We start from the raw sequence: 15,242 nt of genomic DNA on the forward strand, positions 1-15,242 counted from the left end.
AGACTTAACCCACATGAATTCGCTGATATTTTATGGAATTCAAAGAGAGCTGTACAAACTTTTTTATACCATGGCATTAATAATGACGTGAACCTATCCAGGTCTCTGATGACTGTAAAAATATCCATAATTATAAAAAATAAACAGATATCAATACGAATCCCAAAGAAAATTCGATATTACTGGTAGTAAGTTACTAGACAAAGAAGTGGAAAACGGAGCTATTTGTAAGATTGCCAGGCAACATAAGAGTCAAAGAGAATATTAATCATGATTCTGTATTTCTCTATGCTAACTGAAATTAAGTTGTGATAAAATCTGATCCTATGTGCCCCTAACAAAAGTTTCATATTCAATTTTCTTGCGCGCATCATCTGAGGTTAAATTTTAAACTTTATTAATAGGCAGGCGATGCAACGAAAAGAAGTCACTATGTAAACTAATTTCTATATAAAACTCTGGGTTTTTTTGTTTTCAAGAAAATGTGACATTTTCCCATGAATGTGATTTACTTGAATTCTCATAGGCTAATGTTGCAAGTAAATTTTTCATATACATGTCTTGATACTTCTAAATGTCCGTTTACCAATGTCATAAGCTAAATTCTTGACTAATTGTCTATGAGGTCAGAAAAAATTAATCCATTTTGATGTTATAGAAATTCTATTTGCTTATTTTGTTCATTAATTTTTAAAATGATTGCAAGTTGCATTGCACACACGGATAAGAATAGGTTATGGCATGTCATGTCATCGTGACCTATGAACCACATGTGAAGTTCATGAGCTAAGCATTCCTTTCTCCAGTCAACCTGCTTTGCAAGCACGAGACGACACACACAGATGAAGCCTATGCAAGCAGATTATTGAGGTTAAACAGAACAATGATGAATGGGCAATGATGACGTCGTCACTTGGCAGGAGATTGCTCTCAGCCAGCTAAGAGTTACGTGACTTGCTGTAATTAAATACGACTTTAGTATTTTCAAATGATATTTTTTTGTTTTAATTCTCCACCCACATGAGAAGAATGTCTGAAAAAAAAAACAGTACCAAAAACCAAAATTGAACAATATCATAGTTTCATGTTGGAAATCTGCATGATTGTAAATAAATGTAATTATGTTAAATTAAATATTCCTTATTCAAACTAATGAAAAAGGTTTCCATACAAATTCTATATATATTATTAGCCCTGTATAAGATTCATATAGGATTATTCCATAAAATATATATTTTCACTTCTAGACTTCCTGACTTTAAAATCTTTTATTTTATTTTATTTTATTTATTTATTTATTTTTTTTTTTTTTACTACGAATATAAATCACCGGACAGACAGTATGTCAGTAGGTTTTGATATGTATTTGAACTTTTAGCTTATTTGTCATTACTAAAGCGTTAAGTTAGAGTTCAAATCTTTTCGCATATATATTTGGATATTTAATTAACCTATGGTTACGTTTTGCTTATTGGTTTTATCGTGATTCCATTTTTTATTAATTTGTAACCCTTCCGACTTCTTACGGAGTGTATTATATTGACTCCACTTGTATCCATATTTATTTTTTATTTATTTATATATTTCTTTAAATATATTTGATAAATTAATGGTTGGCTTGAATATGGAAAAGTGTCCTAGCGGCATACCATATAAGGCTACTTGCGGTATCAATTCTATAGATACAAGATATAAATGATAAAAAGGTATTTAAAACCGCGAGAACCGCTATAATTCCAGTTAGGATCCAGTTATCATCACGAATGTAACTCTTAAGACATTGACACTTTTTATTTATCCGTTATTCTACAACCGATTGACCCTGGGTGATAAAATATATTATTGGTTTTCTTAATGGAAAGGAATTCGCTCAACGAGTTAAGATTATTATTGATTACACCACCCGAGTCACAGATTATTATGTGTTTTGAATTCATGTTTAATGATTTAGCACTCATAAAAATATTCCTAAAACGCACTTCAATTGCGGTGTTTGTTTTTAGTGCTATTAATTCCTATACAACGTGTCAAGGAACTATTACACTAAGAAGTGTTTATTCCTCTGTCAGACTCGTAATTCTGTTAATAATTCTACGTATATTCTTTCACGGATTGATTTGGCACAGGATAGGCCCCTAAAACTGACAGGTGTCTTAGTGTATCCTTGTTTTCATGACACGTGTTACAATTAGTTATGTGCTTTTTATATCTGTAAGCATCGTAGGCCAGTAAAACAGTGATTTGGCTTTCTGTGACATAATAGGGAACCCTGGATGACGGAGTGCAACCAGTTTATGACGATTGGTATGAAAGAGATTATTACTACTACCTGGTCGTTAGTCACCTGCTGTGTTCTTCGGGTTTTCCTCGTCACGGACCTACATATAATATTACATTTGATTACATTATTCTGATCCAACATACTTTAAAATATACTTTTGCTTTAGGGTTTCTGCTCGAAGTGTTTATTGGTTTGCTTAGCCGCTGACCCTGTTTACCTTTTCCGTTCTTCGAAGTGTTTATTGTTTTTGCTTAGCTGCTGACCCTTGCTATGTTTCAGTTTGTAACAGTTCGGCGCTCCAACCCAGATATTCAATGCTAGCGATCTCTTCGGTTAAGGAATTTTCTCGTTTAGATACGGTTTTAACATAAGCACGGATGTTTCTATATCTTTTAGTCTAATTAATGGTTCTTTGGGCAGTATGGTGCATGGATTGCGGATAATGCGTCAGCTATGATAATTGCTTTCCCAGGTAGATATCTTATCTTGGCTCCAAAGACCTGAATGATCATTTGTCACCGAGTTCCTTTTGACTGTGATTAAAGCCTTTGAAAAAGTCGGTAAAGGACTCGTGTTCAGTAAGGACTTTATCAGGATAGCCATAGATTATGAACTTAAAATGTACAAGTGAGTTAAAGATACCTAGCCCTTCTTGCCTATTATGCATAGTTTACTTTCAGAGGGCTTTAGTTTACGTGAATAAAAAACTATAGTAAAGAACTGTTTTATCATATTACTGAAGTAGTACCCCTCTTACCCCTTGGTCTGAGGCCGGGTCTGTTGCAATAAAAAAAATTCCTTATTTAAATCAGGGATTTTTAAGTTAGGTGAGCTGCATTATTCCGCTTTTAAGATATTGAATGCCTGTTGATGCTTTTTAGACCATAATAAATCTATGCTCTTCTTCGTAAGATCTGTTAAAGGAGCTGTCATGATTGAAGAGTTACATATTTACATACGATTGAAATACCCACTACAGCGCAAAAGTGCTGTATCCCCCCCTTTTACGTAATAGGTACCGGAAGTTATGAATAGCCAACACCTTATCATGGACTACTTTAAGACCTTGACCTAAACATAAAACCTAGATAAAAACATGTTCGGTTTTTTAAAAACTCACATTCAGATATTTTACTCTGAGATTATTTGTCTTTGTCTCTGTAGCACTAGCTCTACTTTATGTGAATGTACTTCTAAGGTATTAGAAAAGATTACAAGACCAAACCATATAATCATGTAAGTTATCCCCTAAAAGTCTCCAAACACTATATTGTAATTGGGGCGCAACGTAAGCCGGAGGCATACGTAAAAATTGATAATGTCCCCTGAGTGTGCTGAAAATGGTGTATGAGGTACAATCACTTAGGTAATGGTATCTGGTAAAAGCTTTTAAGTAAGTCCAAGCTGGTGAAAAATAATTTATTCTGGCGTTTGAGGGAAAAATTATATGGGCTATTTGATTTCCTAATGACTCCTATTACTAACATTTTTCAACTTCGTCATTTATCTCTATTTTGAAATTTCATTGAGGAGTCTATACGAAGGTACGTATATAGCTTTATGTTTGTCCTTAGACCGTAGTGTTTGTTTTCAATGACATCCGTTTTTCTCCCAGAGATCACTCGCTAGTGGAGAAACTTCCTGGTATTCAGATAAAAGATAGAAAAATTTTTGCTGAATCACCTCTGCTTGAATGACTTTACGGATATTACTTTAGATAGAATATGAGAGATTCATCTAAGACTGGTTGGGCGGAATTAAAAATTAGCAACAATAAAAAAAAAATGTGATATTTATATGTATAGGTTTTGTGGATTACTAAGTTAACTTGTTGCTGGCGAGTCAACCGTGTCTAGGGCTTTGTTCGCGGAAATCGTTATATTTCAGAGTGTCGGGAAGGATTAAAATTTCATTTCCCAGCAAAGTCTTTTTACACGCACTAAGACATTCGAGGGTGCATGCTTCTCGAGATTTTGCTGTGGCAAACTGCGACTGCGGTTGTGGGAGAATTCTGTTGGGTCATTTGAACAATGTTACGATTTATGAGACAAATGTATAGTTCCTCTATATAAGTTATTATTTGATTAACTGTCTCTTTTTTGTTCAAACGGATTTTAATATGTTGAAGGTTTATAGAATTTTCCTTTGATAAACACGCCTTATTTTGCAGGAGGTGATATCTTACAATTACACTAGATACCGATCAATGTTTTTCATAACTATAGAGGTATCTGTAAGCGCTCGCTTATCCGGACTTCTCATTAGGGAAGTTCGAACAACAGACGGTGAGTCCGTAAATACAGGATATTACGTGTACTAAAGGAATAAAACAAGATATTCTAATTTTTATGGCGCGTACAGTCGGGCTTAATCCACCAGTACTTATAATAACTTAAGTATTTAAAAAAAACGAGAACATGCTTCTTTTACTTGATACGATCGTGATATTCATAGGAAAAATCCTTTTTAATTCAAAAAGATATTGGCATGTATGATCCAACATCGCTTTTCCCCACTCTGCTTAGAGTCGCTTATTGTGTGGAATTTTGCTATGCTTGAACACTCGGCAGATTTAACTGGACCCTGACCGCTTGACTGGATGACACAGTACCCAAGTGCTTAAGCACGATTTGTTTGTTTCTGAAAGGGCTACTGTTTACCTATTTCTTTTTGTAATCATTAGGATCCTTCTCTTTATTACCATCGGCAACGCATTGTGTGTTTTTAGCATTCTGTTGTTGGTTACGTGTAAAGCAACGAACGTATGAATGACGAACTATTAGGAGTGAGCGATTACTATTAAGATAAGTTATCTCTACTGTGTTATCATGTACTTGCTGTTGTTTACTTCATTCTTGCTAAAATTTGAAATAGTGAGGGATCCTGGTCAGCGCATTTAGCCTAATGAATGTTTTTTACAGACATGTTATTCCTTGCAATCCAGCCGTATTTTTAAAGTTAAGTTGAGTCATTGAGGTTCGATATTTTATATAACTAAAAAAACTCAAGGCTAAAACTGCGATCGGGACTTTGCAAAGGAGCATTTATTGTCATGACCCGAAATATTATTATCTATGCATTCTGTATAAATGCAGACGTCCACTGCGTAAAACGCATATTCAGTTTAATATGATTTTGTTACGTAAGGGATTAATAATCACCCAAAATGATAAAATTAACATAGTCTATGATTATGATATTATTTCAGTAGAACTTCTGGAAACAGACACTCAAAGATAAAAACTATAAATAGCGAAATCTCAATGATGTAGATAATTTCTGTAAAAAAAGTAAGATTAAGAATGTCTCGTAACTTCAGCCACAGGAATAACGAAATTCGACTGCAAAGGAAACACTCAGTTACTCCTAATGAATACAAAATTGGTACTTGGCTTGCTTTTTTGTGGGAAGTCACGGTGTTCCGATAACGACACACGGCCTTGATCCTCCTTCTGTCTTTTTTTAGCGGATGACTCCGGTTTGGCTTCAGATTTTCCCCGTGCGCGTTATTTGGATGATTCGAGCCCTTGAAGATCCGATGCTGCCGACGCGTTCTGGTTTGTTTTCTTGAAGTGCCGGAAACGCTCAATAACGATGTTTTCGTGAATGTTCATATGAGAGACGAAGCTTGCGTTGCCATAGGAAAATGACATGTTTCGGGTTTGTTTTCGTGAAGTTATTCATACTGAAATTGCTCACTAACGATGATAATAAGTTGCTTGAAGAATCTCTTGCTTTCGTTGTCGTTGAAGAGTCTTGTTGTTTTCTGAAGTCGCTCACTAAACGATGATACTAGGTTGCTTGAAGAATCTGCTGCTTCCGTCGTCGTTGACTTCTTATGATACATGATTTGACATCATGGTTTTTCTTTTCGTAGGACGTTGTAGAGTTCTTCTGGGACGCTGCCACACTATTAGGGCTGTTGCCTTGTATAATAAGGTTCCCTAGAGGTAATGTTAGACTTGCGATAATCTTACGCTAAGTCAGTTGGTATTGCACTTCCATATTTAATGGAGTGTCTTGGGGTTTGTAGATCACTTACGAAGTCGGTATATATTCTTTGGTTATGACGACGATGTGTTAAACTCATGATAATTCGGTGATGAGGTTCTTGTAGAAAACACAAAGTATATATATATCTTACTTCTGAGTTTACATGGTGAAGATCGGTATGATTGTACAGTCTTCTAATGACGATAGCTTGATCGCTTCTGCCAATGATGATGGCTAATTCTATTCTCTCTACATGATAAAGCTTAGGTAAAGAGATAGGTCTTCTAATGACGATAGCTAACTCTATTCTCCTCTACTACCATCTCGGTTACCAGTCATAAAGGAACAGACAGTAGCTCGAACATACGAACATACAATCAGATGACATAGTTACATACTAACATACAATCAGATGACATAGTTACTAATCACGTAGGCCGCTTGAGCTATAGGTCATGGTGTCTGTCTCAAGCAGGAAGCTTGGACTAAAGTTTATAAACAATTGAATGACTACAGGTGACGGCATGTCAACTTAGCCTACATACTTTATTGTATACGTCATCTTTAGCGTCTCTAGTCTGATCACATTCCTGCAAGCAATCTGGTTGACCTCTTTAGTTTTAGTCTTTTATGTATATGGAATAACATTCCATATTTTTATTATGTAAACACTTACATATGTATATATATATATATATATATATATATAAATATATAATATTATCTATATATATATATATATATATATATATATTGACTCATGAGTAGGATAAGATGAGGTAGTGGTACAGCAATCACTAATCAGGAGGTATTGTCAGATAATGTTAATTTTTATTTATAATAAGAATTAACTGTTTTAAATGATTTAGTTTATATAAGAGTATAAGAGAAAAAGGGGGTCACTATCCCTTTGAGTAAATTATTTCAGACTATCGCAGAATACAATAAGAAAGTTCTGCTTGAAGATTTTACTATTGACGAGGACAGTTTTTTCAGTGTCGAAGAAAGTCTCCAGGTAGTAACGGGCTCCCGGCTGAATATTTTAATAACTTTTGGAATGTTATCAAGAAAGATTTTGTTTAAACTTTAAATTACATGAAAAATTATTGTATGCTGTCTGAATTACAAAATTTGGGTATAATCAGTTTAGTTCCGAGATCGGGTGACCTAACAATCGTAGACAAACTGGGGCCTAATTATGTTTTTAAATGTCTATTACAAATATTCAGCTAAGATTTCAGTTGAACTCGGCATAGCGAGTAACTTATTTCTTAGAACTCTGAGACTTTCTCGCCACATTTTCTTAAAGAACTTGAAACAATTAGAAATCACCTTATCTTGTTAAAATACCCTAAGCACCTAATAAAAAAAGCCATACATAAAGCCCAACAAGCATTTTTTACAAACCCACAGAAAACAAAGAAGAGTAAAGATTCACAAACAAAATCATAATCCCTCAAGTGGATAATTTACAAGATAACATACTTTAGGCCATACTAACCCTTTTGTCTTCACTTATCCAAATACATTGGGGGAAATCCTTAAATAACGTTCAACAGAAACCAGTTTCTAAAGACATAGGAGTCTATAAAATCCCTTGGATGCATCGTGATAAGTCATACTATGGATTCACAGGAAAATCTCTTGGAAAGATTAACTCAACATAAGTGCTCAGTTAGTTATGGACAACATAGCTCAGCAATTTTTCCATCATATAAATAACACGAACCATACCATGGATTGGAACTCATCCTAAATTTTATATAAGAGCAGCTGTCGATACAAATGTCAGATGGTAGAATCTCCACTGATAAAACACGAGATAATAGGTTCAATCTTTCCAATAGAGCCTGGGACTCTGACCATATAGATGTATATCTTCCTTAAGGCAATGACGAAGCGAATTACGACAACTGTCAGAACCAACATCGGCTTAGTGGTGACCCCAGGCATCTCCTAAGGGCTATCTCCCACTGTATATTTTGCAAATGTAACTTCTGTCATTCACTACTTGATAAGGGTGGGAGGCAGTCCACCGAAATATAGTCCCTTAGCTTTTTAAAAACCAAGTTTTTGCTTTTAATGGGCCTTCTTTATATACTCTATATATATAAGCACAAATACTGTTTTAATATGCAAGTTCCACTCTACCTCAGGATTAACTTAAAAACCTGAGGTGAATTATGATTTATAAATTCGTAAGTACTTCGTCACCAGTGGGATTCGAACCGCTGCCTGGTTTAGAAACAATGATAGACAAGACCTTGGCCACTGAGGTGTTAAGAGCTTAATGCTCAGAGTCACTGTCTATCGTCGTTTCTCAACCTAGCAGTAGTTCGAGTTCCAGTGTTGACGGAGCACGTAATTATGATTTCCCTGGATGTAAGGTATTCCCGAATTATAGCGAGTTTGATATTAAACGATATTGCGTGGCTTTAATATAAAAAAAACAAATGACATGGCGTCTGTGATAAAAAAAACACACCTTCCACCTTCTAGTATCAGTTGGTATGGATAAAGAAAAAAAAAATATGAAACCCTGAACAAGGTCACTGGACAGAAGCAAAAACGTTTCCACCTACGCGGAAAATGAAGTACACGAGAAGCTACTTCCCAGGACGAAAATCTGAGGAATAATTCATGAAATTCCTCAGGTCTTGCGTACGAGGATTCACTCAAGTGAGAAACTTAACTGCACTGAAGTAAAGTTACTGTGTTAGTGAGAGATTCCAACGAGAAATAAACTTCAACAATGTCGCTGAATATCAAAATGATATTCATGAATGTAGTATACTTAAAAATCATAATTTTTTTGTAGTAAAAAAAACAAAAACGATTATGAGCTCAGATATCTGATGAAGTTTGCACTGTTTTCCCCTTTGGAACTTTGTAGCGTCTTCATTTCAGAACCATTTCATAAATGAAATGAACGATAACATTTGCGAAATATTTAATGAATGAATAAGTGTAACGAGTCTTTCATGACAGTTCACTGCAACCATCCCAAAAGGTTCCGTGTAGGTGACAAACCCACCAGTGAATTTTGTAATACCGAGTTATTAAGGGAATTAAACCAATTAAGACCACGAAAAACTAAGCAAGCACGTACTAGTCTTTCGCAACTACAAACCCTGCCTTCAAATTTTTGAGCAATTGTCCCTCTTTGACCAAACGCCGAAAAAAAGGTGGAAACTAGAATGCTGTCTTGACAGCAATACAGCAACCTAATCTTGCAAATAACAATGTGATGAATTCCCTCGTAAAAATAGTGTGATATTTCATAAACATCGCCATAAAATTATGCTTTGGTCATTCGGCAGCTAAAAAGTTTAATAAATAATCATCTAGGACATTGGTAAATAAATAGGTAACATCAAAAATGATCATTTTAAAGTCGTAATTTAAGTGAGTATCACTAATTTTTTTTCAGCAAAATCTGCATTATTCTTTATATGTGACTGAGATTATGTTTCTGACAATAGACACAAGAATCCGACCTAACCATTGAGACAGTTTATGTGAAACACTACCAACAGAACTGATTATTTGGGTGGGACAGATTACCAAAACTTGTGCGTTTTAATAAGACCAGGCATACTATACGGTAAAGTTACACATTACGATATAAACTATTTGATTGGAGCATCATTACCTTTTAAAACACTAATTAAAATTTTATTGAAATTACTATTAACAATCGCAAGGGGAATTTCTCTTAGTTCTGAATAAGTTACATGATCTGACAAAAGATTGTATATATTTTTCTAAAATACTCATCCTTATCCATTATTACCAGAACCAGGGAATTTATCAGCTTCGTAATATGCAGATCATTATAATTTTTAAGCCATTGTAACACTATAAAACGTCTACGTCTAGGAACACTACTCTGCATTTCAGGGCCGTGTCTAATCGATTTTCGTAGATAAAATCTTACCAAAGCATCTGGTATGATAGCATTGTTTTGGAAATAATTGGCAAAAAGTGTGTTACTAAGTGAATGAATTATAAGGCACTTATACATAAGTAAATTAAAATAAATTTAAGGGAAAACTTAGCGAAATTTAGTAGGCACCCAGAAAGAGGATAGCTGTGACGTAAACTATGACATCCGACGTAATAGCAGGGTTCCCAGAAGTGTGAATCACAAATATTTAACCCTCTTTTAGATACGTATTCAAGGAAAGGCTACGCAAATCACTGTTGAGAATGACGATAATATTACGGTTTCCATTGGTGATACTACGGTAATGAATAAGAATTGGTATATGTACACATGACAATATTATAGCATGGGAATCTGGTAAATATGCATATTGCTATATCACTATTTTCATTGTACAGTTTTATGTTGACTATAGGCAGTTATAACACAATTTCTATTTACCTTTTGACTATCAGTTATACAAGACTTTTGGAATTGGTGAAATACAATCATACTGAAACGAAAATACAATCATTTAGAGGTGGCTGGTACGATATTTTGCCCCAATGTACCTGGTAACCTTACATAATAGTAAACACCGCCGACAACAGGAGAGGGCAGCCGATCGTCATTGGTCAAACCCAGGGTATACGTGACTGATGCATCACCTATGACGAGCCCATCAAATTGTCCTCATGGCTTCAAGACAGCTTTCGTGTTGCGTGTTTTTGCAGTATGCAACAAAGAAAGAATCCTATGCGCCATATGCTAATTATTAACGGGTAGGTGGTTAATAAGGCGATACACAAACACCAAACGATTTAGACAAGAGGATAAAGGTGACCTTTATTGGGATTATACTAGAATGACGAGTATGAAAAAGAGATATACAAATATTTAGTTTATATAAATGAATTTCTAACTTTTCAAACCAAGAACAAATAATGGCCGAATTTGCTTGACTAATAAACTATCTCACTGATTAGCTGCAACGACCATTTTTAACAACTTGCCTATTCTACTGACCTCCTTACACACACACACACACACACACACACACACACACACACATATATATATATATATATATATATATATATATATATATATATATATATATATATATATATATACATAATATATATATGTCTATATATATATATTATGTATTGTGTATATGCATTTATGTATGCACCATATCTGTCTATATGTGTATGTATACGGCATATGTATTTATGTAGTTTCTATCATCCTCTTCCGTGATGTCGAAGTATGAATAATAACAATAATGATGATAATTATAATATTAACAACAAGAATAATAATAATAACTGTAATGTACATTAATGTAATTATTATTTTATGATGAATAATATCATTATCAACACTATGTGGCCGTGTGCATAGGAAAATCAAAGTAAGTTAAATAGTACATTTTTTATTCATTGGCTCAAATACTGGTCTTTATCCACGACCCTAAGACCGTTTGGCAAACTTCGCGGCTATCAGAACGACACTTCACGTATCCTTGAAACTGCAGGTAACAATGGTTTTCACAGAGACTGTGAAGACTCGGTGCATATTTCATATCAACAGAAACGTGGATTGTGCCATGGAGCTGTATTACAAAATTAATACTCTCATTTAATACCCATTCCTTAATTGTACTCTACTTGGGAGTTTGAATGTGTGAAACAATACAAGAATTCCATATTCTACTGTTACTACTACTACCAACATCCGAGTCTTCATTCATAAAGTATATGGGCGGGGTATCTAGTGACGTACGTTACTAGATACCCCGCCCATATACTTTATGAATGAAGACTCAGATGTTGGTAGTAGTAGTAACAGTAGTATATGGAATTCTTATATTGTTTCACACATTCAAACCCCCTAGTAGTGTACAATGAGTGTGAGGGTCTAGTAAGACGTTATACTAGCCTCTATGTACGAGCCTGCTAGATTTAGCGAAGTTTCCCTTTAATTTTTTTTATTTACTCTGATAAGTGCCTTAATTATCAAAATTAGACATCACTGCATATTTTTGCCAATTAGGCTGTGGCTTCAAAAAGCTATTTCCAAAATACGATCCATATCCGATGTTTTGGCGAGATTTTATTGATGAAAATCAATTACACACGGCCCTGAAATACACAGTAGTTGGCATTGGTTTCGACGTGGTACCGTAAGCAATACCTTTACAAATATCAAGCTCATCACTAGACAAACTACTATTCCTTTTCAGGTTATTGAATGAGTTAGCATAATCTACATAATCCAGCATTTTCTTCGGAAACGAAAAGCTTAAACCGTAACCTAGAGCAGCGGTCGCCAACTGGTGGTCCGTGAAATAATTTTGATGGTCCGCAGAAAACTTGGGACATTATTTCAATTTTTGTTTTCTTAATCCTCTTCAGGCAACCCTGATACAAATTGCACAGAAGACAGAGAGCCCAGGTTGCCAATTTAGCATTTTTAATGCTAGATTTAGCATTTTTAATGCTAGATTTAGCATTTTAGGGCGATTTAGCATTAAAAAATTGGATCTCTGCTCCAAATAGAAACAGCTCTCTTGTATTAAAGCCATTGGTGCAAAAATCAACAAACGTAATTTCAAACAAGCAGGAACAAATATCATACTTAAAATTTTCGTTTTTTAATAATTAAACTATAGCTTTGTTATATTTAACAGGTGCTTTCATATTACTAAAATAAAAGTTTTCCGATTATTATTATAAAAACGCATTTACCTTTTTTTATCTATATTAGTGGTCCGCCAAATTTAAAATCATACATGAAGTTCAAAACGTTGGCGACCGCTGACCTAGAGCACTTGAGACATTTTCCTGTAACGGTCTACATGACAAATTTAACCACAAAATCTGGGTTAGCATGATTATTCCAGTCATGTTTTCGATCAAACTCTTCAGCTTTCTTCCTAGTCTGTTATCTATTCTTCGGTATGTAGTTCTCAGCTTCCTATAACATTAGTTCAATAGCGGATATTTCCAATCTATGGGAATGAGCATATGAAAACTGCATCGCTTTCCACTCAAAACTATAAAATGATTCTTGGACATCTATTTTCAATATATTTATGTAAGATTAAACGGTGATAGTCATCAAAAGGTCGGTCCGCCAATTTGAGCAATCTTCGTGGAATGAACGATTTTGGTACAACAGGTTCCAGTAAGCAATTCCTCAGCAATCTGTAACGAAGCTTCAGCTTGTGGGCCTATAGTGTAGAGCAAAGAGAAGTCACGATAGCCACCGAAGAAGGAGAGTATAAACACAACAAAGTTGTAGAGTTCACGCGTGGCCTCCATATCAGTAATAGTGACCAAACTGCGCGAGAAATATGTACGTAGATAGCCACATAAAAGGTGAAAAATCAAAGAACAGGTACCAAGCTCTTGTTATGTTTGCTATTTACGTACATATTTTGTAACGTGCAGTTTTGGTGACTTATTTCGATATGATATGTATGTATGTTGTATGTATGTATGTATGTATGTATGTATGTATGTATTTATGTATCGAGATAAAAGGCCTGTAAAAACACTATACTTTGCAACCACATATTCCGGAAATTCCTCTGTGTCCCTGTTCACCAGTAAAATATGGACCAATGATGTGCGACATGAGTATATATTTCAGCCATATGTAGGTGTGGCAGTGCGACGTTAGAGGTAAGCAGAGGCCCACTGACCCGGGATCCGGGATCACGGTTGTCCGCAATCTATATATTTCTCAGAGGTCTTGGGATATGCTCAAATGGGTACCTAGAAAAAGAATTAGAAACGATCCGACATCATCTAACATGACTACTCTACCCAAAGCACATTATCGAAAAGGCTACTGACAAACAACAGGCCAATAGATTTTAACGACAAAATGAAGTTTTCTTACGACGAGAACAGCAAAAAGGCAACCGAGCACCTTAAAGATATAAAAATCATTCTATTTAGCATTATCCCAAATCCACCGGGAGTTCACTTATTAACGTACAATTAAATCTTAAAATAAAGGATCAGACGCCAGGGTTTAGAAGATACCATGCAGCAACTGTAATGTGATTGATGTTGGGAAGATGGGCAGATCCATCTCGCAAAGATTAACAAAGCACAAAAGATCAGTACGATATGCTTCAGAGAGGACGGGGATTCTCGTACATATTAGGATAAAGTCCGACCTGCTTTCCAAAAGTAGCTGTCCGTACAAAAAGAGGATGCTGGAATCTGCTGTCATCAATCAAGCCAACAAATATGAACCTGTCAGGAGGACACGGGAAATCAGATGTCACCTCAGGCATCTTCTCCAGTGAACGAGGACCAAAACACAAGGGAATAACCTATTTTCCAACCATCCCGGGTCGATGGTCATCTGCTTACCACCTACGTCGTACTGCTACATCTGCATATGCCTTAAAAATAGTATACTCCTGTTACACTTCATTTATCCTGATTTTAATAGTGAACAGGGACACAGAATGAGTGTCCGAAATATATGGTTGCGACGTATAGTGTTTTTATGGGCCTTTTATCTTCATATTATACTGTTGAATTACAGTGAAAGACAATTATGTATATATATATATATATATATATATATATATATATATATATATAGATATATATACTATACATATATATATACATATATATATATACATATATATACACATTCATATATATATATATACAGCTTCACTTCCATAATTTAGACTGTGATCTATGCTAACCACGTGCTAAAATAATCTTTTTCCATAAAGCCTCAGTATTTGATCCACAGGTGAAAATATGGAATATCGTTACCTGGACAAGGAATCTTCAACAGGAAATCTTCCCAAGGTTAACCTAAAAAATATATTAATAATGAAACTACCAATGCTAATATTGTGTGAGGATTCCCAGAACATCTTGAAACTGTCCTCAGATCAGAATTCAACGCCTTCCATTAGTGTTTCAGAATATTTGCGAGAGCTCAGCTGTAATCAAGACCATCACTTTTCTAATACATGTATCTAAAATATACTATACA

This window comes from Macrobrachium nipponense, chromosome 18 (genome assembly GCF_015104395.2).
Source record: "Macrobrachium nipponense isolate FS-2020 chromosome 18, ASM1510439v2, whole genome shotgun sequence".
In the NCBI taxonomy this organism is placed as follows: Eukaryota; Metazoa; Arthropoda; class Malacostraca; order Decapoda; family Palaemonidae; genus Macrobrachium; species Macrobrachium nipponense.